The 27,458-nt window shown below is 37.7% G+C and overlaps 1 long non-coding RNA gene across 3 annotated transcripts in view; it reads right to left on the bottom strand.

Moving 5' to 3' along the window:
* The window catches only part of LOC135324504 (uncharacterized), a 31,714-nt gene extending 9,446 nt beyond the window's left edge, over nt 1–22,268 (bottom strand). For all 3 annotated transcript variants that reach the window (XR_010385877.1, XR_010385876.1, XR_010385880.1), the window contains exons 1-2: nt 21,855–22,268; nt 20,154–20,278 (exon numbers count right to left, since the gene is read on the bottom strand). This is a non-coding gene — a long non-coding RNA (uncharacterized LOC135324504). The remainder of the gene's footprint in view (nt 1–20,153; nt 20,279–21,854) is intronic.
* Between the last annotated feature and the right edge of the window lie 5,190 nt (nt 22,269–27,458).

The following is a 27,458-nucleotide window of genomic DNA, read 5'->3' as shown; positions in this document are numbered from 1 at the left end:
ACATAAATTGTATTTGTCTTATTTTGAATAAATATGAGCTTCACAGATTCAGAATCACGCATCATTTTCACACTTTCTCAGGTCACTGTGTCCAGTAACTTGGCAATGAGAATTTTGTCACTTTTTTCTACAGCTTGTTTTTCTTTTTTGGCAGACCAGATCGGAGGGTAAGAGAGCATCCTGACACAGCATATGGCCCGTTACTCTGCAAACTGAACCCACTGCTGGAACTGCTGCGAAACACCATTTTGCTTGTCTGGATCCCCCAAGAGAGAAGTATTCACAGTGTTTCAAGCATTGTCTCCCAGTCCACCTACAGTTTTTGAAGCACTTCACCAGTTTACCTACGAACATCAACAAGGCTGCCATATCTGAAAGGTGAAAATGCTCTAGGAAGAATCACTTTACTGGGCTAGTAACCTAATCTATAGGCTAGGTCATTTCGGAAGCTGGAAGAAAACAAAGGTCCCACTTTAAACAGATTCGTGGTGCTCCTCTGCTTGCTCTGAGTGGGCCCTTGGCAATAATATAATGTGTCCAGGTACTGTGCACAGACTTTTAGCTGTTTCTGTAATGATAAGGCCAAATTGTTTCATCTTAAACATGCAGTCTTTCCCCCTACGCTGCTGCCATTTGATCAGTATTACCACTTGCTCTTGTTGTATCTGGATACTTTTGCAACTATGAAGTGTTATCAGGTATGAAAGGCTAATATGACTGCTGCTGAGGCAAGTATCAGGGCCATTCAGTCTTTATGCCCGAATATTCGTCTAAAACTTGCTAATTAACAAAATACATCTAGTCACTCATCTGCTGAACAGACATAACCTTTTCTGGCAGAAAGCAGTAGAACTATTCAGATACAGATATGGAGATGGGCCCAAGGAAACCTTCTTATGTTCCCCAAATACAAAAGATGAGTTTGAATCTCTTAAATTTTCTTTTGTCAGGGAATTTCCCCAAGAAACTTCTCATGCCTGTATCATTTTCTGGGACCCTATCTCAGCCCATACCAGCCTCCCAAGGTAACCTTCTCATGCAGAGAATAGAAGCAGCTACTTCTTATATATGCTGCTTATATATGTCATTGCTCAGACAACACCTGCTGGAGCTTTTCTGCTTCCTTTATGCAGATTTGTAAGGAATGGGCTAAGATCAGAGAAAGGAAACTGGCTGAAGTGAACAATACGTGTGAGTGGGGTTCATGTAGTATCAGAGCAGATGTATGGCCAGAATCTGTAAGGACTAAAATAAAAGATTTTGGGCATGAATGAGCTGTCTAGCCCTTGGTTTTAGTAAATTTAGAGCCTGGGCATCTGTTCATGTCTTTCCTCTGCTCTCTGCCCCTCTTGTACTATCACCAGTTATAGATATACTGGGGAAATGGGGAGAGTTAATGTGGCTTCAACCATCCATCACTAATCATGCAATCTGATCTGGTGGGTGGGGGCTGCAAATGTTACTGTTTGTAAGGAAAAGCACTTATCTGAAGTTATTGCCTGCTCTGAGTCTATATTAAGCCCGCTAGAGTGGCATGGGCACACCTCTCCTTTTTTCCTCTATATCATATTTGCCATTTCTTGACTAGATTCCAAACAGGAAAAGACTGTTAAAGCAAAGTGTTTTGCCAAGAGCTCTAACTTGAAGGGGAAAGATAATATTAATTATCTTAGGCAGTGTCATGACTTCCCTAAGAGAGACTGCAAAAACATTAAGAGGGAGTTGGAAACTCCTAGAAAAGACTCATAGCAATGTAGTTTCTTCAGTGTGAGATGATGAAAACAGGCTGTAATTACTGACTACAGGCTTAAACACTCACTCTGCCCTGGAGAAAATGCTCTGCTGCCAGCAATAAAATATAATTAGTAATTCTCTGATTGATTTAAACACTTTTAGCTAGTAGTTGCAGCCTGTTTTCATTCCTTGGTCCTGGACAATATGAAATGATGATGATTTCCAGGCCCCTTTTATTCAACACCTCAGTAGTTTAACAAATCATCCAGGAGACCTGAGTTCAAATTCCTCTTGTTTGCACGTTGTTTATACAATGAAAACATTCATGGCTGTTCAATCTGCAGGCTTTTTTATTATATCGTGTCTCATGAACAGCATTCTGGGTAAAAGCAAGAGACAACTCCATGCTGGAGAAGAAATAAAGCATTCCTTCTTTAGGAAAATTATTGGTGTCACAGACTGTCCTGAAGTGTGAAGAATGGCTACTTGGCATCTCTTCTAAATGCTTTCTTTTTACTACCTGGACTTCTGTCATCAAACAACAAGGTGTTTTCTTCATTTAATATTAAGCACTCATTGTTAGCAAGTTTTGTTTGCAAATAATTGCTTACTTTTGGGAGGGCAGAGATTGCTAGGTATGTAGGGAACATTAATCTGCTGCAAAGTCCTTTATCTATGCTGTTTTTTTCTAACCAGTGTATCCCCTTTGTTGCTCGTATTGTTAATGTCAGTCACAGACGTAGTCCAGCCTGTTACTGCTTACACTCTTCTTGAGTAGGATCTTACCAAAGCAGTCCTTGCTGTGGTTTGTGTATATCGGTTCTGACTCATCGAGCATTCTAGCTGGTGGTGAATTTACTGATGTCCTAACAATTCTAGTTTTAGCTTTGTTAAACCATGTATGCCAGGTGTCTGCTTTTATCTATGGACAGAAGACTTTGGTTTTATTTTTACTACTGTGTGTGTATCTGTAACTATCTCATACAAGGTTACAAATACAATACACGTACGTACATGCAATGCATATAATACAAAAAGCTTTGTGTTTGTGCTCTTTGACACTGATAGATCTATTTGCTGATTAGACTCACAGTCACTTACCTGTGTGTCATTGCCTCTAATACTTCTTTTTCTCCTTTGGGTTGTTAAAGCAAGCCACCTACACTGGGATTATCTTAACTACTTCTCAGTCCTGCCTGCTGCTGCTCTGCTGGCCTGACTTTCACACGTAGCCGATACAACCCTTCATTCAGGCTAAGGACGTGCTACTGATGACTCCAGAAGGGCCCAAGATTGTCAGGTGTGCAGTGCTTGATTTTGTCAATCACCTTTTGGCTATTTTTAGAGGTAAAGATGCTTTCCTGGAAGAGAAACAAAAGGGGTTTCTCACCCACAGAAAGATTCATGCCTGATTCATAATGCACAAAACTAACATGTTACTGAATCATTTGTGTTCTTTTGCAGGGCTTTTTGTTGACCAATTATCTGAACAGAGTGTATTAAGTAGGTAATTAGAAAATTTAATAAATACTAAAAAATATGTAGAGGGTGAGGCCAGCCAAAAGCACTGATTTCATAGGAGAGATGCAAGCAATTGGTCTGCCTGAGACATCTGCTTAGATATGCAGAGGACAGATGGAGGCTCTTACAACTTCTCTCTCCTCTCAGCACAGAAAACTTCCAGAAGCAGTGGTAGTAGCAATTCTGTGACTCAGTCCAAAACAAGGTTCACTTCTTAAATTCACACTGCTTTCTTGCATTTTACTGATGTCTTAATGGCAGAATTAAAGAAAAAGAGACATCTTTGCACGGCTCACTGGGAATCTGAATCAAACATTTCTCCTGCCCTTGAAGGAATAGCCTGGATTATTGCCTATCAGGGAAGTTTATGTTCTGAATGGTTCTTCATGGCATGGCAGAAAATGCAGCTGTTGAGCAGTGGATTAGGGACTGAGGATTGCTTGTTTTCTTCTTTTTTTTCCCTTTTTTTTTAAGAAAAAAAAGTAAAAGGCTAGGCACACCTGTGAGGGAGCTAACCAAGATTTAATTAAACAGAAGTGCTCAGGACTGTCCATGTCTAATGAATTGCATTATGAAGAAACAAGTACAAGTCAGGTTTTACTGACTGTGAATTTCTTACAATTTATTGCTTGGTCTATGGTGTGTGATGTCCATCAGCTTTGTAATTATGCTAGTACATCTGTCAGGAGTGAACAACAGTCTTTACTCTACTTTACTGCTCTGTCCCATTCTTTTTTTCTTAAGGAAATAGTGATAATTTAAGAGAATTAGTATTACTGATTATTTTACTGCAACATATCTCAAGAGTGAATGGAATCTTTTTTCCTCAGAATTACAGCTCCTAATTGAATCCAACAGTTATTAGTCCTCGCCATCAATTACCACACTGTTATAATGCAAAAATAAATGAAATTCCTAGCCAGAAAACTGACCTTTTGATATCAGCCATGAAAACTGGATAAATCCTCATACACTAAATAATCAAAAAATAAAATAATAGTTGTGGTATAACGATATAAGAGAATATGATTTCCTGATCTTTCACCACTGAACTCCCAAGGGTGGGTCTATAGTGGAGCACAGAGGAAGGAAAGGTACTTTCTTCTCCTAGGATCAGGTAGAAATCCATCAATGCATAGGAGAGATTAGAGAAGAAAGGAAGGAGTCTCCACATACAGAATGCAAAAGGAAAAATCTGCAGTCTCTGCTGGAAAAAACTGAAGGAAACCCCATACAGTCCACTCCCTTACTATGCTGGATGTGGGTTACGTATGTCTGCTGTAGCTAGTGCTAAATCAGGAGAAAAGTACACGTGAGACTACGACAGTTTACTTGATGCTTGTGATTTTTAGGTGAATTTCCTTTGAATAAGGCATGGTATTACCCTTAAGAAGGAACATTGTTTTAGAAAACTTGAACACTGCACTGCTTTTGCAAATCTGCAGTTCGGTTTTAAAAATTTGCGGATTAGAAGCCTGAGCTGTTACATTGTTTTTAATAAGTTGGAGCTGTTTTTGTTCTTACATTTGCTAACAATTTTTTCTGAGGTGTTATTTGATCTTGCACACTTATATAAAGAGTATTTTGTTTGGGCTTATTCTTCAGTTTGTTCAGGTTCACAGTTCCAAAAGCACATACAAATCTGAAAGGTGGGGATTAATTAGTGAAATAATTAGACTAATGGTCAGAATTCAATAACATTGCATTGCAGTCTTTGAGTTGCTGAAAACACAGAGTATACAGAGATTTTCATTCAGACAAAATGCAAATGTGATTGTATCCACTAGAGGTCACCAAATACTGTGGAATTTCTTAAAATTAGACAACCTGCATCAAAACAGTGACACTCAGCATGTTTCAGTTTCTCTTTTTCTGATTTTTGCTAGTTTATTGTTGCAAAATAGCCAATAGTGGCTGATAATAGCTAGAGGCAGGAATTAACTCCGTCAGAGTTCCTTCTTCCCTTGTCTGTAACTTGTGATGAGATGATCCAGCTCTGTATGCTGAAAGCTGTAGTTTCGTGTTTTCAGTCTTTCTTCAATCTGTGATAAGATAAGAAGATTTGATTCATGCTGGAGTCACTTACTCTGTTTGACTGGATTATTTTTGGGAAATATTTTATCCTGTGGGATGCAGAAAATGCATGTGATTTTAAAAGGAACATGTCAAATACCCAGAGGTGGGTGCTGGTATGGGGCCAGCTCTACCTGTAGAACACAGCTGGCACCAGAGAGAGAACCCACAGAAACTCTTCTTGCCTGCGGAAAGACTGATCATACAAATAACAGCTGGAAACCATAAGGGGATTTACTGAATTAGAGCTACAACAGCTACCTTCTGTTTCCAAACTAACAAAACAGATGCTGTGTAGAGACCTGTCAAAATACAATCAGTTATCTCCCTCTTTTCTGTTTCTAAATGAGAGAAGAAAAATGCAGTAATCAGTAATGGGGAATAAGAATGTAGGTGAGTAATATTTGTGCTTTTTCTGGAGTCCCCCCTCAAATAGTATAAGTCATTTCTGTATCTTCTTTTATTCACAAATAAAGGGTCATAGTAGGAATCTCAAGGGCAATTTTAGTACCTTTTCCTTGAATGTGCTGTATAATATGTTGCCTTTTTGTAAAATGTTCCAAGAATTTATTCTAAGGACAAACGTGTTAGCATGTGTGACAGATAAATGGCGAAAAACTTCAGGTATTTGAGGTGAAACTGGGAAAAAAGGTATTTGTTATATTTCTTTTCTTTCTCACTCATATGTACATTTTAAAATTTGGATAATTGTGCTCTGAAGAATCTAGCCAGGGCCATATCTAAGCGTAAATGACAAAGAGACAATGGATAATGTAGTGAGAATTTAAGGACTTCAGAAAAAGAAAGTCGCAAATTCAAACCATTTCTTATTATCCATCCATGATTTTTTTTCTGGTAAATTGATGAGAAAAATTAAATTAATCTTATTAATTAAATATTATGCCACCTGGAAGCCAATGGAAAATATGTGGCAAAAGTACCTCTTTCTAGCTAAGGAAGGTGTCAACAGAATCAACATGTATAAATTCTTCCACTGATCCAGGAGAGAAAAGGCCGCAAATACCTCTTGGGTAGTGAGAAAATAAGACCCTTAATGAAGTGAGTGGATACTCACTTCGACTGAAACATATAGCAGTGCTTTGGATGAGGGAAGTGAACCCACCTGTAAATTTATCCCATTAGTTTTTTTCTAAAATGGAATGGAATTCTGTTTTATAGAAATAGATATGTAGAAATAGACACATCTTTTAATTAAGTGGTAGCGACTTAATTAGTATATCAAATGAAGAATACAACAGCCACTCTCTATTCTTGCACTATCAAAATGGCAACTGTAAAGACATCTGTCAAGTACATCTTTTTGCAGTGACAGATGGTAACAGCTAGTGCTATAATGAATGTCCACACTGCATAACACAAACTTGTAGGAATAACAGTCAAATTTCAAAACTTCATGGGTCTCATCTGATTTGATAAAGCTTGGCACGTATAAGAGGAGAATTAACCTTTATGTGCCTGATCAGCTGTCAGCTAAGGATGCCAGGCATCAGTTGGCTGCTAGATGATTACCTGGGTCTCAAAAATCTGGTGTGAAGCTTAATTGCTAGGGAAGATTTTTGGAGATGGAAAAGAACCTGCAGAAGCACCTGGATGGGGAGAAGGAGAGAGAGAGAGAGAGAGAGAGAGAGAGAGAGAGAGAGAGAGAGAGAGATTAAACTTCAGTTCAGTACTCCCATTTTTTGAAGAAATAAAACCAAGTCCTGAAGTAAAGAAAAACAAATCTCTGCTTGAAAACTGATCTATAGGTATCATCTGAGAAGGATGCAAAAAAATTGTATCTCAGAATCATGCTGTTAAACTGTTTAATTAATGAAACTGCAAAAACATCATGAAGAAAAAGTCTACCATCAATTTCCAAAAAGAAAAGCCTTTTGGTACCTGGGGAGAATTTGTAAGCAAAGTATTTTCAGTTATTCAGTAGTTCAGTCAGAGGTTTACATTTCCTCTGAAGCAGAAAGCTGTGGAGAAGGCTCTTCACCTTTTTTTCATTAGTGCTGAAGCATCCAAAAAAACCCCCCAAACCCTATATATTTCTTATTATATTTATTGTTATATTGAATCACATATTTTTTTCAACAAAAGCTTGACATAAAGCTTTTGTTGTCTCTTGTCCTGCTACCTGAAAGAATAAATGAATATTTAGGCCACTAGAATATTTAAACCATTATACTATTATACAAAATAAGTATCATTGCACCTAATAAATCAAAACCTATAGCAGTCTTAAGCACAATGATAGTTATTCCCAAATACCTTTGGATCCATTTAATTTTATGCAGAAGGATTCAAATATCTAAAAGTGTCTGAAAGGGATTTCTGCCTGACCACATCAAAGTGTGTAAACACAGTATTTTCTATTATTTCTCTTATTAAGTATGTTTCTATTTTTACAGGGATAATTATCTATTTTGATATGTCACCACTGTTTATATAATTTTTGGTGAAGTTTTTTTTTAACATCATAGCTATTTTAGTTGTAAATCAAAGAAAAATTGTTTCATTTTTTATGTTTCTATTGTATCACTTCTTTGGTTAAGTCTGAAAAGTTAGCTGTCCGATTTTTCTCCTCTCATTGGGAGCAAAGTTAAGGAATCACAGAGCAGCTGAGGTTGGAAGGCACCTCTGGAGATTGTCTCGTCTCACCCTGCCTGCTCAAGCACAGTCACCTACAGCAGGATTCTCAGAGCTGTGTCCAGTTGGGTTTTGAACATCTCCAAGGATGAAGATGCCAAAAACTCTTTGACAACCTGTTCCAGTCTTCAACCACCTTCACTTTAGAAAACTTTTTTCTTCTGTTTAAATGGAATTTCCTGTATTTGTGTTTGTGCCCATTGCCTCTAATAAATGCATGCATTTATTACTTGTTATATATTATATAAATTTAGATTATTAGTTTTTCCTTTGTTATGGCTTCAATTCCTATGGAAAGATTCTCATAACATGTGGTCTGATCCTCCAGGCAGGAAATGCCCAGTTTCTGTAGAGCAGGTCCCAGGTTACTTTTTTCCTATCCAACATGGATAACGTAATTTACTGTTCAGAAGGAAATTTTAATTCCCTACGGAAGTACTTAAATTTACCAAACAATCATCTGTGCATGTCCCTGTTGTAGGATAGACTGCCTATTGTAACTAAATGAAAAGAAGTTACAATAGGTTCATGCACAAAACTGAATGATGACACTTGCTACAGAGTCCTGAGCCACAGGCAAGTGCTAAGATTTTTTTTTTTTTTTTGAGGGCTGCAGATAGAAAAATAATAATAAAAAATATAGGTTCCACTATATTTTTTTTTACTTAAGAAGAAGTCAGAATTTTACTAAAATCTCCCTGAATTTACAGAATTAAAGGATGTATTTATCTGAATTTCAAAGCTGAAGCCTTTTTATGTACCAGCTCTGAGCTGCATGTGCAAATATAAACCTAACTAGAAAGAGGGAGAACTCAGATCTGATCTATAGGATACAAACATTTTTCTCAGTTTTTCTTAGATATTTCTTTTCATGTAGAACAGAAGCTACCAAGAAAAGTACACAGAAAGAATAAATATAGCTACGCAAATTCAGTAGAAGGCTTTTGTATCTCTACAAAAGGAACTAATTTTCTGATGTTCAGTAATCAGCTAAATTTGAACAAAAAGCTACACAAAGGGCAGATCATAAAAATCCTTAACTATTCCAAATTTAAAAACGTAAGTCCAAGATATATTTCAAGTGTATGATTTCTTATTTTAGTTAAGATCCACTGATTACTCAGTTTCATCTATTGCAAACTAACTGCCAAATTACAAAAAAGTCACTGACGTCAGTGATCTAAATTTTCTCAGCAAAACTTCAGCAGGTTTTTGGAGAGGTTGAGTTGATAAAAGTGATTGTGGTGGTACTAGCCATCAGTCTCTAAGTTATCTTAGTTCTAGTCCTTTCTTTCATATTAATATATGCCTTCAATGTATATCTTGATACAAAAGACACAGTTTGCCAGAGAAGCAAAACCTTATGAATAATTCATTCATTCATTCTTCTATCCAAAAAAGCCAAAAGTCCATAGCACACTTTCTTTTAAACTTCTTCACATTTGTAAATTTTACAGTTTTACTTTATAAAACAGTGGTTTAATGAATAATTTTGTGTTGCGACTCCTTTTTGTCCAGGAGACAAAAAACAGTTTTCATTTTGAACTCAGCATTTTCTTTATTTTTGATGTGTTTCTAATTTATATCTTTAGGGGAGGAAGTGGCAATTAGAAGGACAGCGGTAAAGTCCCATGACTCCCTGTTATTGTGTGGAGAAAGACTGAACACTGATCTTGGGAGAGGCAATATAAATTGAAGCTAATTTTGTTTATACACTGCATTATATTTAGAAAGTAGTTCTCTGAAGTGGTGCCAGAACATACTTGGTAAAAAGTCTTTAATGCATAGCAAGGGTTGGTTGTCTAATGAGGTATGAGACAATTATATTAATCAACTACGTCTTTTCTTACTCAGGGTAAATAATTGTACTTTGGCTATGCCTGATTTTATTGGATCTGCCAAACTTGTCTGCAAGTTAGAGTTCGGAAGCTCCTAGAGACATTTGTTGGATATTTATCTTGCTACAGCTGCTGTTCAATTTCTGTAGAAAGACAAAACTTTTAGATCTGATACTAGACTGCTTTCCTTGCTTTTTCTCAATTCTTAGATTACAACAATTACAGTTCTCTTTATACTTCAGTCAAATGTGAAATTACCTTGAAACGAGTCTGAAATCATATTTTTCCTGTATATATCTCAATTCCGACACTGTTAAAACAGGCATCCAGAAAACTATCTTAAGCATACTGTTATGCGATACTTAGTGTTAATGCTGCATATTCTGAATCTGGTATCACTGGCACATTTCTAATTAGTTACTTGTTCATATACTGATGTCTTCCTTTTACAGTTTCTGTAATCTCATTTTTGCTTCTTTGTGTTGAGTCCAATACCCCCACAGTGTGCTTACTCAGTGTGAGATTTAGGGAGGCTCATGTGTCTATGTGAAGAGTGTAGATGTGCCTCAATATCACTTACACTGCTTTTCAGTGAGTGCCCATTTATATTACTCATTTCCTTACAGTAGTCTCTTTTCCATGGGTAATACACAGAGTCCTGCCTTCAGAAAATACTCAAAGTGGTTTGTCAACAGAAAGTTTCTTATTTAAATGTGAATGATGATTGTGAGTATTATGACACAAGTAATGTGAATTTACCTGAAATTGCACAAACCACACTAAGATACAGACACTCTTGTGCCTTCCTGAACTGCCTGAGACATGTCTGAGACACAGAAGTGAGTGCTTTTTACTCCTTTGACCTCCGTGAAAGCATGTACATTTGAACTCCAGCAGCCAGAAGGGAGCAGACTGCACAAAGCCCTATCTGACAATAACACCACCTTTATTTTAAAAGCAGTATTAGCAACAATATGAGCCAACTCTCTAAAGCCATCCTCTGTTCAGCTCACCCTAGATGTTTTCTGAAGTAGGATTTAGGGAGGAATACTACATTCAGAGAAAAGTGAGTTTACAGGATTTTGCTGATAACAGATTTGAACCAGACCTGATGTGGTGTGCTGCTAAAGACAGAAAAGCTTCCAGCTGACAGCTAATGCAGACATCCGTGGTCAGATATAACAGAGTATTAATGCATCTTCAGTGTGAGAGAGGATGCCTTGCTTATGTTTCAGGTACATGTGAACAAGTATTATCTGGAAGTTGCAGAATATGGTGCCAACAAACAAGTTAATGGACTACAAAGAAAAGGAAAGGGAAAAAAAGGAAGTACTTTTATCTTAACAATAGGTCACTTGGAGAGAGATTAGGAAGGATAATTTCTGAGTATCTACCTTTCAATATCTAATTTAAACTCCTAAATTAAGAGGTTCAAGTTATCATTTCCTCCAAAGGAACACGGAGCCAGAATAACATCTATTTTTTCCCTTTCAGTGTACAGGGAACCTTGGGAAACAAGGCTCCTAATACGGCCATTTAATCCAGTGTCTACATTATCATCTTAGTTTGGATCAAGAAAGGGCTTTTGAAATGTCTCCTCATCACTCCTGCTTACCATGCTTTAGCTGGCAGCACAGAGAAGTCTTGAAGATTCAGTTGAAACCAACCCAAAAGACAGGTCCAGCTGCCACAAGGTCTCTCTTGTACAGCTAGGCTTAGTCCTACACTGAGCAGACGGGACAGAGGCACAGATCAGGTGGAGGGCATGGCCGGGCCAGCGTGCTGCCAGCCCATCCCCTCCTCCCTCTGCCTCCACACGCTCGTTCCTCCCAGGCCCCCTCGTTCCCTCCTCTCCCGCCTGCGGTCTCCCCTGACACATCCCCTAATGCTCCCAGTGCAGCCCTGACATCCCCTCAGGGCTGCGCACCTGCCGGTGGTGCCCCCCGTCCATGTGGTGCCCGGGGAGCCTCTGCCACAGCCAGCGCAGGGCGGGGGGTCTCCCCCGGCACTGGGGCTGGGGGCTCCTGGGACACCCCGGGGGGCCGGGGCAGGGGCTCCGCTGGCTCCCGTGGCGGGACGGGGGCTCCCGCCTGCCCTCGGCCTCCCTGCCCCGTCACCGCCCGAGGAGGCCGCCTCTCCTCACATGGCCTAGCGCGCGCCCTGAGAGATGCTGAGGGAACGGGCTTCCTGCGTAGCTAAAATGTGTGAGCTGAAGCAGTATTTGCGGCGTGCGGTTATATAGGTGAGAAATTTGAAGACATAAACAGGAACTGATAAGTATATTTGTCCCCCAGTGGGACTGGCTGATACAGAAATATCACCCAGGAAGCCCTGCGTCGCACAGGATATATAGGTGTTTTTTTTGTTTGTTTATTTTTCTGTTCACCACTAAAACGCAACTACCGATATTTATCTCTTTTCCATAGGCTTATACTAGCTGTCCTAATACGGCTACAAATACCTGTGTCTTTCCTACAGCTTTGAACCAAGCTCTAAATTTAAGCTTTCCGTGGATATAAACCCTCACTCCAGGGTGCATGCCTCCCTCGGAGGCTGGGGTGGGAGAAGCAGGAGAGTCCCCTGAGCGGTGGGAGAGGCAGTGGTGGAGATGCTGTGGTGTGGCGGCCGCCCTCCTGCCCTCGCAGTGCTGGCCGGTAGCGCTCACAGCCTGGCAATCCTGGCGGAGACCGAAGAAAAGATGGGCACCCTTGCTGCAGGTGGAGTCCTTCTCACATGAGCTGAATTTCCCCCTCAGCATTAAGGCGTAGAGCTTCTAGTGCAATCCCCCTTCTCTCTTTTTCTACAAAGAAGAAGACGACCAGCAACTAGCTAACCAAGGTGCTGTAGAAGAAATGGTGCTACTGAGTGCCAAATATCTGGTTGTGTCCACCATCAGGGATTTTTCTGTTTAAGTTCATGTTCTCTAAATGTCCAATTTCCCTATATTTTAGGGCACTTTTCTGATTTTACTTTTTAGTTTACCCTAGTTTAGTTCTTACCCTAAAATGACTGTTAGTCCTGAGATTTATATATATAATTTATATAGATTTTTTTGGTGGATCTTGCATCCCCATTGCATCTTGCATCTTGCTCGGACTATATCTTCAGATATAGTCAGGTTTACAAAGGCACGATGGCCGGAAATTTAGTCTCAAAGATTCTCATGTAGCTGTCTGTCTCTGAAAGCTGAAATTAAATTTTGTACGGGTTAACATTAAGATGTTCACAGTGACATGGTAAGATCTGACAACACTGACATGAATGGTGGTGTGTAAGATAATGGGATTTTGTGCAAATAAGTACTGGCTTGGACTGGCAGTTGAGGAACTTGTGGAGCTCTTGGTTAAATAACAAGCTTTTATTTTACACCATTAAAATGAGTCATTTTATTAAGATGCACTGGTCATTATGCTTCTTTCTACTTGTTAGTTAAAATATCCCCAAAATTTCAATTCAAGTTTCCTGAAATTAGTCACATAAACAGAACAAAAATTTTTGGCATAATTCATAAACACTGACTTGCACTGAGGATAATGTGATTTTTATTTTTTTTAATTATTTTTAATTTGAGAAATTATTATTATGTAAATGTTTTTCCTAGAATATACTCTAAAAGCAAACACAAAAAATATGAAACTCTAATTGAAACAAACTAGTTTAAAATGTGGTCCTTTGTATTCAACAAACTTTAGGCCACTGTACGATATTTTTTAGCAAGAATATTAATTAACTGGTAAGTGCCGTGGTTGTTTTGTGATTTGGCCAATAGTCTGCTATAACTACGTATTCCTGTTGAGTAGTCCTTGAAACAGCCTTCACGCTGAATGGCCAATTGTAGCCAGATTTAGTGACACTCCAGGAGATGAAAAGCTTTCTCTCTCTGAAATATGAGGTTGGATGCGTTTACATTGGGGTGTGCACAACCACAGGTTTTCGAACACAAGCTGCTGAGCTTTGTATTTGGGAAGAAGAAAGCCACATCCCAGAGACCTATTGCTCACACCGTACAGGAGACTGACCTGGGTAATAGTAGTGGTCCTCCTTAATTTTAAAATCCATTGATCCAATTTACTATCCATTCCCTAGCCCTTTAATTCTCATACACACTGTTTTGTCTCCTTCTCTTTAAAGTCTTCCTAAATTAATTTTCACCTGTTTAGCTTGTCTTGCTTCTCTTACTCTGCAGTTTGACTGGGTAAATGTTCTTCCTTCATTTGCCATTACCCAATGGCCCCAGTAATTGCTAAATTTGTGCCTGGTAATTTTTTCCTTGGAGCCAATACTTTGCTATTCACAAGCTCCTAAAAAACAGGTCAGAACAGCACATCTGCACATCCATGAAATAATATGATCAAGCAACTTTTAGTCTGTTTGGATATTTATGTACTTGGAGATGGCCGTTATTGGAACTAAATTAATAAATAAATTATCAGTAAATCAGTCTCTCCCATCAACTCACATAAAAATCTTTGAAACATTGAAAAGCCCCAGAGGACTCTGTTCAAAGGCAGCCAGTTTCAGTAATGCTTATGGTCTTTTTTAATCATAACCTAATTGGTACTGTTGATAAAGCCTATTCATTGAAGGAATATAAAGTCTCCAGATATAATCCTTGTCAGGTTGATCTTTAGTATTCATGTATTCAAAACACAGAAGAACGGCCAAACAACCGCGTTCATCATATCTTAAGTATAAACTGCAAATAGTATTTTTTCCATCAGGAAATAAAGGGGGAAAAAAGAGAGAAAACATTAGAGGGAGCTGTTGCCCAGCAGAAACCAAATCACATTGAGATAACACTAGTATTTCAGAAACCTTTCCTTTCTTGTAGGCAAAATAATAACAATAAATATAATGCCCAAGAAAAAGAGAGGGGAGTGAGTGAGTAGGAAAGAAGCCATGACAGTTATAAAACGAAATACGATTATGCTCAGTGATTTGATGAACATGTCCCGTAATACTGATCTTTGGATGGCACAGCAGGGCTGCTGTGCTATAGACAGTCTGTTTAAAAATGTCAGTGCAACAGTCACCCTGAAGCCAACCCACCCAAGTCCTCGACCTAATTAATTTTGCATGGCTCGACAGGGCATCCTTCAGGTTTGTTCATTAGGTTTCAGAATAAAGCCTGCACTGTTCTGCCGTGCTGGGAAGAAAGTGTGCATGAGAGGGAGAGAAAGACTGAGGAAGCGAAAGGAGTTGGGGGAACTCCCCCTGAACAATTAATATGCTAAAGCAGAATGGCGTCACCTACCAGACATCATTTATCTTTATCGACCCTGTATTTTTCAATGGCTTGTCTTTCTGCCATAATACCCTGGGCAGTGGATCTGGCTCCAAAGGATGCACCTGCCAGCCAGGGCAGAGCTGTGTTCCTAATGAGAGGAACTGTGATGTACCATCATTTACTAAAACACCACAAAATTGTTTGTCCCATTCACTTTCATGCAAGCATGATGCAAAGCTTAGGGCTTGGTCCCTTGCAAGAATGACTGGTGCTGCTGCCTCCCTTCCGTGGGCTCCTTTTGCCTGCCTAAACAATTCACATCATAAAAATGGGACCATCTCACGCTGGACTGAAAGGATGACCATTTCCCAGGTCCTGCAGATTATCAGTGCAAACTGGACTGAGCTGAATGAGTAAGAAGCAAGATCATTAACATACTCCACAATTAAATTTCAGAGAAGTAAATGAGATGCATTTTTTAACACAAGATTCTGTGAAATTGAGTCTCAGCAGATAACAGTAAAGGAAGTCACTTTAAAGTTTTATTTTATTTTATTTTTTCTTTCAAAACACTAATTTACAAAGCACTGTAGGGACTAATTTTCTGATTTGGGGTGTTTTTTCCTGGAAAACAAAATGAACACATTTGCTAGGAAAAAATGAATAAAATCTCAACCTTTTGGTGAATTGGTGAATTTGGTGAATCCAAAGTTTAATTTTCTCTAAGTTTTCTTTACACCACTTGGAATATCAGACAGTTGTGAACTTTTGAGATTTTTAACTTCTGTGTATTGTCAATATTTTCAAATACACAAAATACAGCTCTATATTTTGTATTTTTTAATTTTGTAAAATATACCTTTTATGAAACTCCCCTTGGGTTAAATTTGTTTTCAATTATCTTGGAGACGCTCCCTCATTTCACACTCTCATTTCGAAGCAGGAAAAGCTGTAGAATTGGGATTCCTTAGTAGTAACATTACAGACCTTGAAAACTTTAAGGTACAATAAAAACAATAATAGATATGCAACTACAGAAAATTTCTTTCACTGAGGAGTGCAGCTTTAAGACCTGCACAACAGACTTTTTAAGGACAGAAAATAAGATACAGTGCAGTGTTTCCACCCCTGCATCACAGTGACTAATGTTTCCATTCTATCCTCGGGGACATGCTTCTCTGTTATATGGTCTTTCGAAATGAATTTCAGATAAGGATTGGTCTCCATGATTTTTTATTTTAGAAAAATAAAAGCAGTAAAACACTAAAATAAAACCATTTTAGGAAGAGAACAAAGTCTCCCTCAATCTGTAAGTCCTCCTATTTTAAATTCTCTCAGAGCTTTAATCTCCGAAAACACAGTAAGCAGAGTCTCTCTGTAAAAATGTACCAGTAGCTGCACTTGCTACACTTCTGAATACATGAAAGAATCTTATTCAGATCAAGTTAAAAACTAGCTGAAAATCAGTAAGTTTAAATCTGCCTTTTTGGTATTCAAAGGAGTGGTCTGTTTCAGTGCCTCTTATAAAGATGGGACATTGTCTGAAATTTTTGATTTATTGGTGATTTTTTACTCTGCTGGAATCACAATTTCTATTGAATGCAATGGATTTAAGGGTTTTTTTTGTGTTATACATAACCTAATTTAATTAGAATTTAGATCTTTGTATTCCGGATACTGGTTTATCCGAAGCATAATGGCATTCAATATATTCAATACCATATTCTGAATTGTTCTACAGCTCAGGAAACAGGTGAAATAATGCAAAATTATAATGTTAGATAAGTTTATTTTTGTGTCTTCAATAGCACTAAAATATGGTTTTGTTTGTGTCCAAAAGCTGAGCCCTGAAGTAAGATATATAAGCCATGTGCAGAATTTGATTTAAAAATATTAATAATGAAATGGAGTTTGTCTGAATGTCCATAGTTATTAGAAAAGGAAACACACTTCATTCCAGATAACCTTTTTTTCCCTCCTCCTCCTCCTATTGTATGCATTCCCTCAGCATCGACTCCGCTAATGGACTTATTTCTACCAATCACCAGTAGAGATGGAAAATGGATTTTCTTTATGAGAAGACTTTTATGACACATATATTAAGCAGTCAGGGCCAAAGTGCACATAGCCCTCAGATGACAATGTGTTGTGCAAGGAAAAAGTTCTGGGCCAAGGTATTTCAGTTCTTAAAAATTCTTAACTAAGGTCTTGATTCCTTTCAAGAAGTCATGTATTTCTGGAGAAGGAATAATTTTAGTAGCAAAACAAAAGTAGGTATTCAAACTTTCCTTTATGCTAGTAATTATTGCATTCTGTGTGGCCAGGTAATTCCTTTTTTCAGGCATTATTCTAGATAGCTTCTAACTTTTGTATGATTCTCATTTTAGAAGCTGATCATTTCTGCTGTCTTGAAGTATGGGTGTCTGTTGGCCCTTATCACCTTAGTTTTCTAGTATTTAATACAATGCTTGATATACACATGAGAATTTCACTATGTGCATGGAAGAAATTCCTTGTATTTAATTGCCTTTATTGCTCCTTGGCTAGAGATTTAATTATATGGAATGTTCAAACTGCAATTAGGAAACATAAGACTAGTGTAGTGTTAGTGACCTAATTAACCCTATCCTGCCACTTCTGTCAGAGGTAGTAGACTGGGATACAGGAGATAAAATGTAAAATAAATCAAAAAACAAAACAAAAAAAAAAAAAACCCAAAACCCAGCCCTGTCAAGGGCAGTTTGCAGAAGCAACTTTGTCCTCACCCCTTAGCAAAGGCTCCCTGGAATTGAGCTCATGGAACTCAGCATGTCTGGAAAGAAGAATAGGTTGGATGAGGTTTGTCTGGAGCTGCAGTCAATAGTGATTCTCTGAAGCAGGAATCCTATCTTGACCTTTTTTTCTCTCCTTGGATTACCTTTTGACAGCTGATAATGCACATAGCACACAACCCTGCAACCAGTGAAGAGGTTCAGATATAGCTTTAGAAGTATGGAGTGAGTTATCTTGGGAATGGGACAACCTGGAGAGATTGAAGCAACATTCACCTTTTGTCTTACTCCATACTGTCCCACCAAATGAAGAAGAAAGACCAAGCAAGATAGGTTTCTGAAGATGCTGAATTTCAAAATGTAAGACAGGTTACATTTTTGTAGTATTTTTTACTCAGTAATCACTATCACTATTACTGCAGTCAATAATATAATCTATATCACTCAATAATCAAAATCAGTAAGTATTGATTACTCTTGCTGCTACATATCATGGAGTTCTAGATGGTACCATTTACCATCTGTTTGAAATATAAGAAATCAACACCACAAAATAAATAATGGAACAGCAAAAAAAAAAAAAAAAAAAAAAAAAAAGTGAATATAAAATGTACTTTTTTTCAGAAATGAAGGTGGGCTATCACTTGCTTTTCCCTCAGGCAGTGGCATTTATAGAAAGAGAGGAAATCTGGCACATTGACTAGCAGACAGAAACATCTACAACAATATTGTCATATCTGTCTGGCTGAAATACTGTAAACGAATGCTACATCTCAGATATGGCAGCAAATCTCATGATCCTACACTTCCATTATGTGATTCTCCAGAAAAGAGACATTTGAGACAATGATACCAGACCTCTTCCCATTATGCACAGTCTTGCACCTTGGGAAGATGTACATGAAATTCTGTGTTACAGTCAGTACCCCCCTTAGTTCTTTTGCGCCTTGGATATTTCTCTGTTACACTGAAGTGAAGAGAAGCCATATACTATTTGAATGGTAAAGGATATTTTACAACCTTAAAGGGTTGTTTACAACCTTGTGGAAGCTAGTTTGGTGAGATTTATCTGCTTAATTTAAGAAATCTAAATTTTAAGATACCAAATCCGAATCAGTTACCTTGGTTTTCTCCCCTGTCATGAAGAGAAATAGAGGCCCATTGACTGGTCCCTGGAGGTAATTTCTCTCCATGGTTTTTCTGTAATTTCCCTCAAATTTGTCTCTCGGTACAGGAAATCCAGCTTAGCTAATTATGATTTAAGTTGTGTAAAGTTAGGCAGAGAAGTCGTTCTCTAAAAGAACCAAGTTCTTACATGACTCCTAGGCTTCTGTTTTCATAGAAGATGGTCCTACCTCTGTCTGCGGATGGAGTTAGTCCTTTCCATCTTCTGGTAACTGTGGAAATTTGTGCTATAAGAACTTGGTTAAAAAGAAAACCATGAAGGAGATCACTTACTGCTGAGTACATTTAGAAGAGGAAAGGATTTGAAGACTGTTAAAAACTTATGTTTTAGATTGCCGAAACATTGTCAAACTCTTTGCATATGTATGAATGAGAGCTCTTCCACTTCCCAGGGATTTTAAGACTGTTTGTGCTATGAGGCATGTGAGAAGTCTTTGCAGGCAAAAAGGTTGAATTCCTTCTCTCCAATTTACATCTGAGCCAGCCAGTCTATGCTCCCCTTGAAAGTGCTTATAAAGTTTAGTTCATCATATGTGTTTTAAATGTCTGGGTTAGGATAAAGGATAGCACTTCAGAAATTCTTACTGATGCTCTTTACTGACTACAAGAGAAAAGTAACTGATAATTTTTTGAGTAGATATATTGTGCCCTAAACACTGCCTGTGCTGAATCCAGCTAAAGGCTGATTTCTTGAAAGTCTTTATTCTCCTAGCACAGTTAATGCTGGAAAAGTTCACCAGATGTTGCTGGTGGGTATCAGGAGGAGTGGGAAAGGTAGAGGTTGGATGGGGTAGACTGGTTGATCCAAGGTTAATGACATGCTGTGCTCTCAGCCAGTGTCTGGGGGCACATATTAGACCTGTGGGACATACTAGACTTTGTGGGAAAAGTAGTAAGGGGAAAACAGAGCCCAGCTGAGCTCAGGCTAAGGAAAAAAAAAAAAAAAAAAAAAAAAAAAAGCAGAACTTCAGTCTCCAGGGAGGGTTTGCTTGAAGGCAGGAATTTATTAGATTATTTCTGCCAGCTAGTTCATCCCCCTTGGGAGGGGTCTGATTCTGAAGTGGTGCTTTGAAATTACTTTTGAGACTGGTCATGACTAGGGAGACAGTACTCCAACCCCTGCAGATAACCACATCCTGATTGACTGTTTACCTCTGTCTGGTGGGCTTCCACATCTCCAAATGCTTCCTTGACTAAATGAAGTTGTCTGTCCATGTGGCATTGTAGAAGAAAGGCTGAATGAGACCATGAGTCTGTCAGTCTCATGGTAGCCTGCCCTTGAAGGAAAAGAAATGACTTTTTATTACTCAGCCTCACAAAATTTGAGTCATGCTTCATGCTAATATATTTATTTTTAAGGGAAGGAAAGGTTATTCCTTTCATTCAGAAGCTCATTGCTTTTGCTTTCAGGATGTGCTACATATAACAGCTTTATTGGTACATTTTCAATATCAGTGCCAGTTATAGATCTCCAGAGCTCCAGGGTGTCACTCCAAAATTTGATTTCAAGCAGCATCTTCTGTGCCCAAACACTATGGCAGGCCCAGTGCCTCAGTGTTGTTAATCTGCCTTTTATTTTCTTAAAAAAATCACTTTCAATGCTGTCATTTTCTCTGGTAAAGTCTCACACAACACAGAGTGTCCTTCTGCCACTCTATTTAAATGTCTGTGTTCAATTTCACAGAAAAGTTAGAAGCCTATTTTTATATAATTTTCCGGTCTCAGTCACTATCCATTGCAAAGAATTCTTCTGTTTCCTTAAACTGAAGCTGTAATACATAACCTTTTGTACCAAAAATTCTTTAGTTATCCAAAGCTAGAGAACAATGATGAAGCTGTTTCCCAACCAAGTATTTACTACAGAGGACTTAAATTATTAATAAATACTAATTCTATTGCCATCTTTAAATATCCGTGAAGAGGAAGGACAGCATAAGAACTAACTTAGAAGACGGTGCAAAAAGGAAATAAACAGGGATAAATGTGTTATGCAAAAAAAACACTTACTTGACCAAAAGACTGGTTATTGTTCAAAATAATGACTAAGAATTAAGTTGCATCTAAAATATTACTCCAGGATAGGACGCTGTAATCTAGTAATGATAATGGTAATTCAGCATACTGTGAAAATGCCACATCTTTACTATTATTTAATTTCCTGCTTATGCGCCTAATTGTTCGCTCTTTAAATGTGTTTCGAATGCTACTTGGTAGTTAAAAGTGGCTAGTTACTAAGATTTTAGACTTCCAAAGTTCAAGATACTGTCCCCATAAATTAATTGGTGAAAATAAAACTTAGCTAAGGAAATAAATATTAAGTTCAAGCTTATATGTTGAGTCACAGGGATCCCCTGTGCTGTGACTAGACTTCATCTAGGTGGTCCAGGTAAAAGCAAGAGTATGACAAAAGGTTAGGTTTGGCTGGCAGCAGAGCAACATAAAATAATGTTGAACTCATGTGTCTGGAAACTGAATTGCTTGAGTTTTTCTGCTTCTGTTTTGACCATGCAGATCTTGTCTACACCCATAAATAATGAGTTTATGAACCTGCTTCAGGTTCAACATGAAAATTCATCCAGAGCAAAGCCCCACCATCTGCCATCACTTTTGAAAGAAATAATGTGACGCTGTTGGAACTACATCTTTTTCAGTTTACATAGGCTAGAGAAAAACACTTTATATGTGAAGCCAAGAATACATTATTAGTCTAATTGAAATGTTTTAGAATCTAATAAAAATGCAACAGTTATTATTATTAATTCAGTGTCCATATAACATAGTCCAAATTATCTAATGAATACAGAAAAATCTCATTAATAACACCATTAAAAAAGCCATACAAAAGGGACCTACCATTTCTCTGGTACCGAACCTTCCAGTGCTCCTTTGGGTCATAAGGTTGATGGCTTCCTTCTGGATGGGGGAGGTATGAAAAGTCATTAGTTTCCCAAGCCCTTCACCTGGAGAGTAGGATTTTAAAGGGAAGGGCTTCTTCCTCCTCTTTGCTGGGAGGAGTATGATGTCAATAGCTTCTTCTTCTTCACACTGGCATCCACTTTGGCTATTTTTATACATTTTCTAACATGCTGTACTGCTTGCTTTTTCCTTCCTGGTCTCCAACTCCGTATTACATTCAAATTTACTGTATATGTGGTGTCTGTAATATATGTCAGAGACTTGTTCTTTGTTCCCTTTGTTACCCCTAAAACCAGCTTTACTCAGCTCCCAAGGCTGCATTCTTTTAATTAGCAGTGATTGACCACCGGTGATTTATTCATAGCCCTTGGGCCTCCGATATGAGCCGGTGTTCACGCTCTCAAGGCTGCTGCTGTTCTCCCCTACTTGTACTCTTCTGCACCACATCATTATTCCAGTTATTCTACATAGAATAACTACATGTTATCACTATGTATCACTTACAGAAATATATCAAAATTACTGTAACAATAGGCATTACCTCTTGCAATTGTCCAAAGCTAAGCAAGACTAAAAATAATTGGGCAACCCTGTCATTAGACAGTTGCTGTTACAGCTAAACAAGAAACCTCCAGGCAAGCTTACGACAAGTCCAGGCTAAGCAAGCCTGACAAGTCCCAGTCCTGAGGCCTTGAAGAGTCAGTACAAAGCCTTTAGCCTACTATTAGCTGTGGCAATACCGTATTTACTGGGCTGCATGAAACTACCCTTTCTGTCTTAGTCTTGCTTAGTTCATAGTAAGGATCTCAAATCATGCTCTGAAATTTTCTTAGCTTTGCTGCGGGGATTGCAAGTACCTTTCATAGCATACTTCATGGGAAAACAAGTCCCAAGAGCACCAAGATTTTTCTTTCCTGGATTTTTTCATATTGTATGCTCATGTCAATCTCTAAGCATACTACTACTCTTGAAAGTCTTTACCCCTTTAAAGTGCTTTTGAGTTATCCATTTTTCGACTATGGTAACACTTCAGAATATATAATAGAAGGGAATTGTGTTGCAGCAGTACTTATAAAGGTCCCAAAATACCAGCTACTCAGCTATGTTCCACTTCTGTATAAAAACTGCTTCAAGGTAATTCTCTTCTGTATTTTGAAGTTTCTCGCAGTAGTTGGTAAGCAAATTTCTTCTGCGCTGATACATGTAGGATGAAATGTTAGTTTTAGGGCTAGTTGTAGGTGGCTCTAGGTCACTGTCTCTGTACCTATGTTTTTATGATTCAGTTAAAATATACATGAACATAAGGAAGAATACTTCAGGACTGCTAATGATAGGAATTCAAAGGGGACATATCAGCATAGTTCTTTTACTTCTTTTAAAAGTGGTCCATAATAATATTTTAAAGACATCAAAGTTCTAATTAAAGGATCTTGATTTTCATAGCAGTACTACCACTTTTCTTTTTTGGAGAAAGCTCATTAATTTATATAAGGGGTTGTCAAGCTGCTTTCTTGTCTCTATACTTCTGCTTAATTTTAAAATATTCATATATTATGTTGAAAATATGGAAATTGTATTTGGCATTTATTTATAGTAGACAAGGAAGACTACCACTGTAGAAAGTTTTCTACATATCATTACTAAATAATCCCTGTTATTGGTTGTTCTTATAGAAGACAGTCCTGTTGATCAAGTGAAGTCATTTCTGTTTGTCTCAGTGTAATCACTGATACAATTCTTCCCTTTCCTTAGGATGTAAGGATTAGGGTGTTATTATGTAAAAACAACAAAAAAAGCCCCCAAATATTTCAAAGGCAAGTATCTTACAGAAAGAAACTTTCTGATCTGTTCTTGACTTTCATTGATGTAGGTTTCGCAAACACTCGTGGAGAATAATGGTGGTATTAGTTGACCCTACCTTTGGGGAAGGATGATGAACTGGGATTCTCATTCACTCTGCTTTCTGTGATTTTCTTAGAAAACACCTCATCTGATTTGTTAAAAGACTTTAAAAAGTTAATGCAAAAATAATGTAACCAGAGTATTTCCATAACGTATCTAGACTGCCTCTACCTACTGTGTAGATGGGGGTTCAAATCACCACACAATTACAGTGTGTGCTATGGTCTGCAGTGGTGCACCTTGCACCTGACAGTACCCAGGCACTGAATGGAAGTGTTCTAGCTCTCTGTAGCATTAAAGTACTGCCTAATAAAATTAACGTATCAGTTCATGCCCCAAATCACTCTTTTCTCCAGTACTGCTGTCCTAAGACTATGTTTAAATTTTGGAACAGTATCTGTTAGTGTGGTGGTATGTTAAGCACTAAGCACATCTGGCAAGCTAATGTTATGCAGCTTTTTTTCTGTGAGAGTGATTCAGCTGAATTTATATGTCTCCACTAGAACTGCTTGAATGCAACAAAAAGTACTTGCAAACATCAACAAAAAGTACTTGCAAACATTTGCGTCAGTGAATATTATAAATTTCCTTTTCAAATTGTAATTTTTTTTTAGCTTTCTACAAACAGACTAATGAGCACATTTGACTACTTTTATTTAGTGTCGTAAGTACAATTGAATTACATCTGAAATGGTTGTTTCACCATCTTAAAAGCTAGTTGTGATTTTAGGAGACTAACTCAGAAACATTAATATTTGACTTGCCTAAACTACTGTACAACAGAAGTTGCAAGCAGCATACACAGTATTTGGTGAGCAAAAGAGAATAAAAATGCTCTGCTGGGTCAGATCAGTGGTCCATCTAGTCCAGGAATTTGTTTCAGATAATGTCTTTACAAGATGTTATTTATAGAGAGCAAACAAGCCCAGGCCCCTCATATGGTACGTTCCCCTTGTATTTTCTGAGCACTCAAGCACGTTGTATTAAGGATATTAGATGATCCACCCTCTCCCCCCACCCCCGTAGCCTGTTACTGTCCATTTACTGACCTACTGTCCATGAATTTGAATCATCCCTTCTTGAACATGCTGAAATGTGCTGCCTCCACAGTCTTCTGGAGCAGCAAGTTCCAGAAATTTACTACATAGTCAGTAAACTCTTTTTGCTTCTGTTGCTGAAACAATTTTGAACATTAAAAAAAAAATCATTTTCTGTCTATATATTTCATGAATGGATCATGGAGATTCATAGTTATCATACAAATTGCTTATAGGATATAATTTTCCCACTTTTCATTGTTATGCTAGGATATGGCTCAGTAGATTATCAGACCACAACATATAATTTTCCTGGTATGCACTAACAACCTTTGTTTCTGTGCCAATTCTTTCAGCGATGGCAGAAAGACTTGAGAATTCCCAGCTCCAGCTCTATTGCCTGCAGAATATTTAAATGATCTTATGCTAGTAAATAAATGGCTCTTTTAAAGTGGCCAAAATTCATTGTATTGTATTGTATTGTATTGTATTGTATTTTAATTAATGATAATTTCCTTGTAAGATTTGGTTTTATACCAGGCTTTCCAAAGTAGAAATGTAGTGTGCCCAAAATACATACTGTGCTTAAAAGATGTTTTCTTTCAGTGAGAGAATTTAAGATGGGTGATGTTTTGCTTTCGAAATACAAATATGAAGAAATGTATTAGAACAGGTAACAATCTGTTTGTGGTAAGACATGTATTCCCAACTAAGTATAAGTACATTTAGAAGAACTACTTTTAAATCCACTTTAGGATATGCCGACTTTCACTTCTCAGTTCTCTAGTATTTTCATCAGCACTGAATTTATTGGAAAGCAGAGAGAAAATGAAGGAGTATGGCATTAACATTTATGATTAACATTTTTCTAGAAGACGTTGAATTTCAAATTACAATGAGCACTTGAAAAGCAGCAGAGCAATAATGCTGAAACGCACACTTAATGAGAAGATCTGGCTCTTCCTGAGCTCACCTTTTTTGCGGTGTTATTTCTATCTTTTTGAATGTTTGTGCAATGTGATAACATTCATCTTCATAACAACTTTGATGACAGATTCAAAATACGTTGACCTTGGAGAAAGACATTTTTCATGTTGTACTCTAACTGAAATGAAAATGCTGCATTTCGCAACATTTAGGCCACTCACACTGAGTCACAGATTTGTACTTGTACACATTCTCTCCTGTTCCTCCTTGTAGCCTGTGATGATGCTAAATAGTATTCTTGATATTTTCTGTGGTGTTTTATGCTCGTGAAATACATTTGATAAGTGGGATATCATATTTCACTATCCTTCTTTTTTTCCAGACAGAAGAAGCTATTTTTTCCTTAGTTACATTGAGAAATGTAGAAACAAAAAAACCCTGTTGTTTCTTTATATTTTATACCAGATACAAAAAATTCTGAAAAATTAATATTGAAAATGTCTAAATACCTTTTCTATTCTTTCCTTCCACTCACTGTCAATAAGTGGCTGTAAAAGCCTCTGATGTTTTCTTTTACAGTCTTTTTGGGCAGGAATTCTGTGAAACTTTCTGTTGAGGAAATTTGGTGAACATACCTCCAGCTACTAGAGAAAGATGAAAGCCAAAAATTTATTTTTCTTTTTCAAATAACAAATGTATAACACTAAACCAACTGACAATTGCTGCAGTGTTTTTGCCATTTCCTAGCCAAACCCACTGCATTATTCAGCTCCTGTGGGAATTAGTTTTGCTTTGCCAGCACAAGATATGCTATCATGAAATTACAGCTTATATCACTTCTTGGTCTGTTGGCCTGCTATGACTGCATTTCATTTCCAGCTCGTAAAATTTGATGTTTGTAAATGGCAGGCCCATCATTTCTTATCAGAGCATGTCCAGCATAACTGCCATTAATTATAAAACTCTCCATCATCCCAGGATACTGTATTGAAATAACCATGAGAAAAAATTTCTGCTAGGACTTCTGTCGTCAATTGGACATGTATTTTCAACTTGTTCCTTGAAAAATAATGTAGATTATGCCTCTGGTTATGACTTGGTGAATGTTATTTTGATAATAGATAATGGCTAATACTGATTCTCTGAATAATTTTAAAAGATAGTAATAGAAAATTTTATCTAGAGGTGAGGCAGGCGCACAGGAACAACTATTCACAGCTCTGCAGCATATTTGTTCTGATATGTATCTGGAAATTAACTTGCCATATCCCTTGGATTAAAATAAACAAGCTGTTCTGTTCCTTACATAAATGATGGTCACATAAGTACAAACTGTGAGAATTTGTTGTTGTTTAAGGGTAATGCCCCACTTTGTTCCCCCTCCACACACACACTATAATGGGACTGTAAACATTCTACATATCAGACAGAAAATCATTTCAGGTATCAATGCGTAAGAAACTTGTTATGAATGATAACTGAAAAAACCATACCTCATAACACTTCCTCCCCTTTAATTTACAGTGCCTCCTAGGAAATAGAGAATGGAGCTCTTCCACTTATTCTACTGGCAATTAACCTGCCTTTATTTCTATAAGAAGTTGTTTCTCTATTCACCTCTCAGAACACTCTTACTTCAACAAGTGAGACAAGATAAAGCATTTTGGCCACTTGC

Source organism: Dromaius novaehollandiae, chromosome 1 (assembly GCF_036370855.1).
Source record: "Dromaius novaehollandiae isolate bDroNov1 chromosome 1, bDroNov1.hap1, whole genome shotgun sequence".
NCBI classification, from domain to species: domain Eukaryota; kingdom Metazoa; phylum Chordata; class Aves; order Casuariiformes; family Dromaiidae; genus Dromaius; species Dromaius novaehollandiae.
The sequence above is the reverse complement of the archived record's forward strand: the minus strand, read 5'-3'. Positions and strand labels throughout refer to the sequence as shown.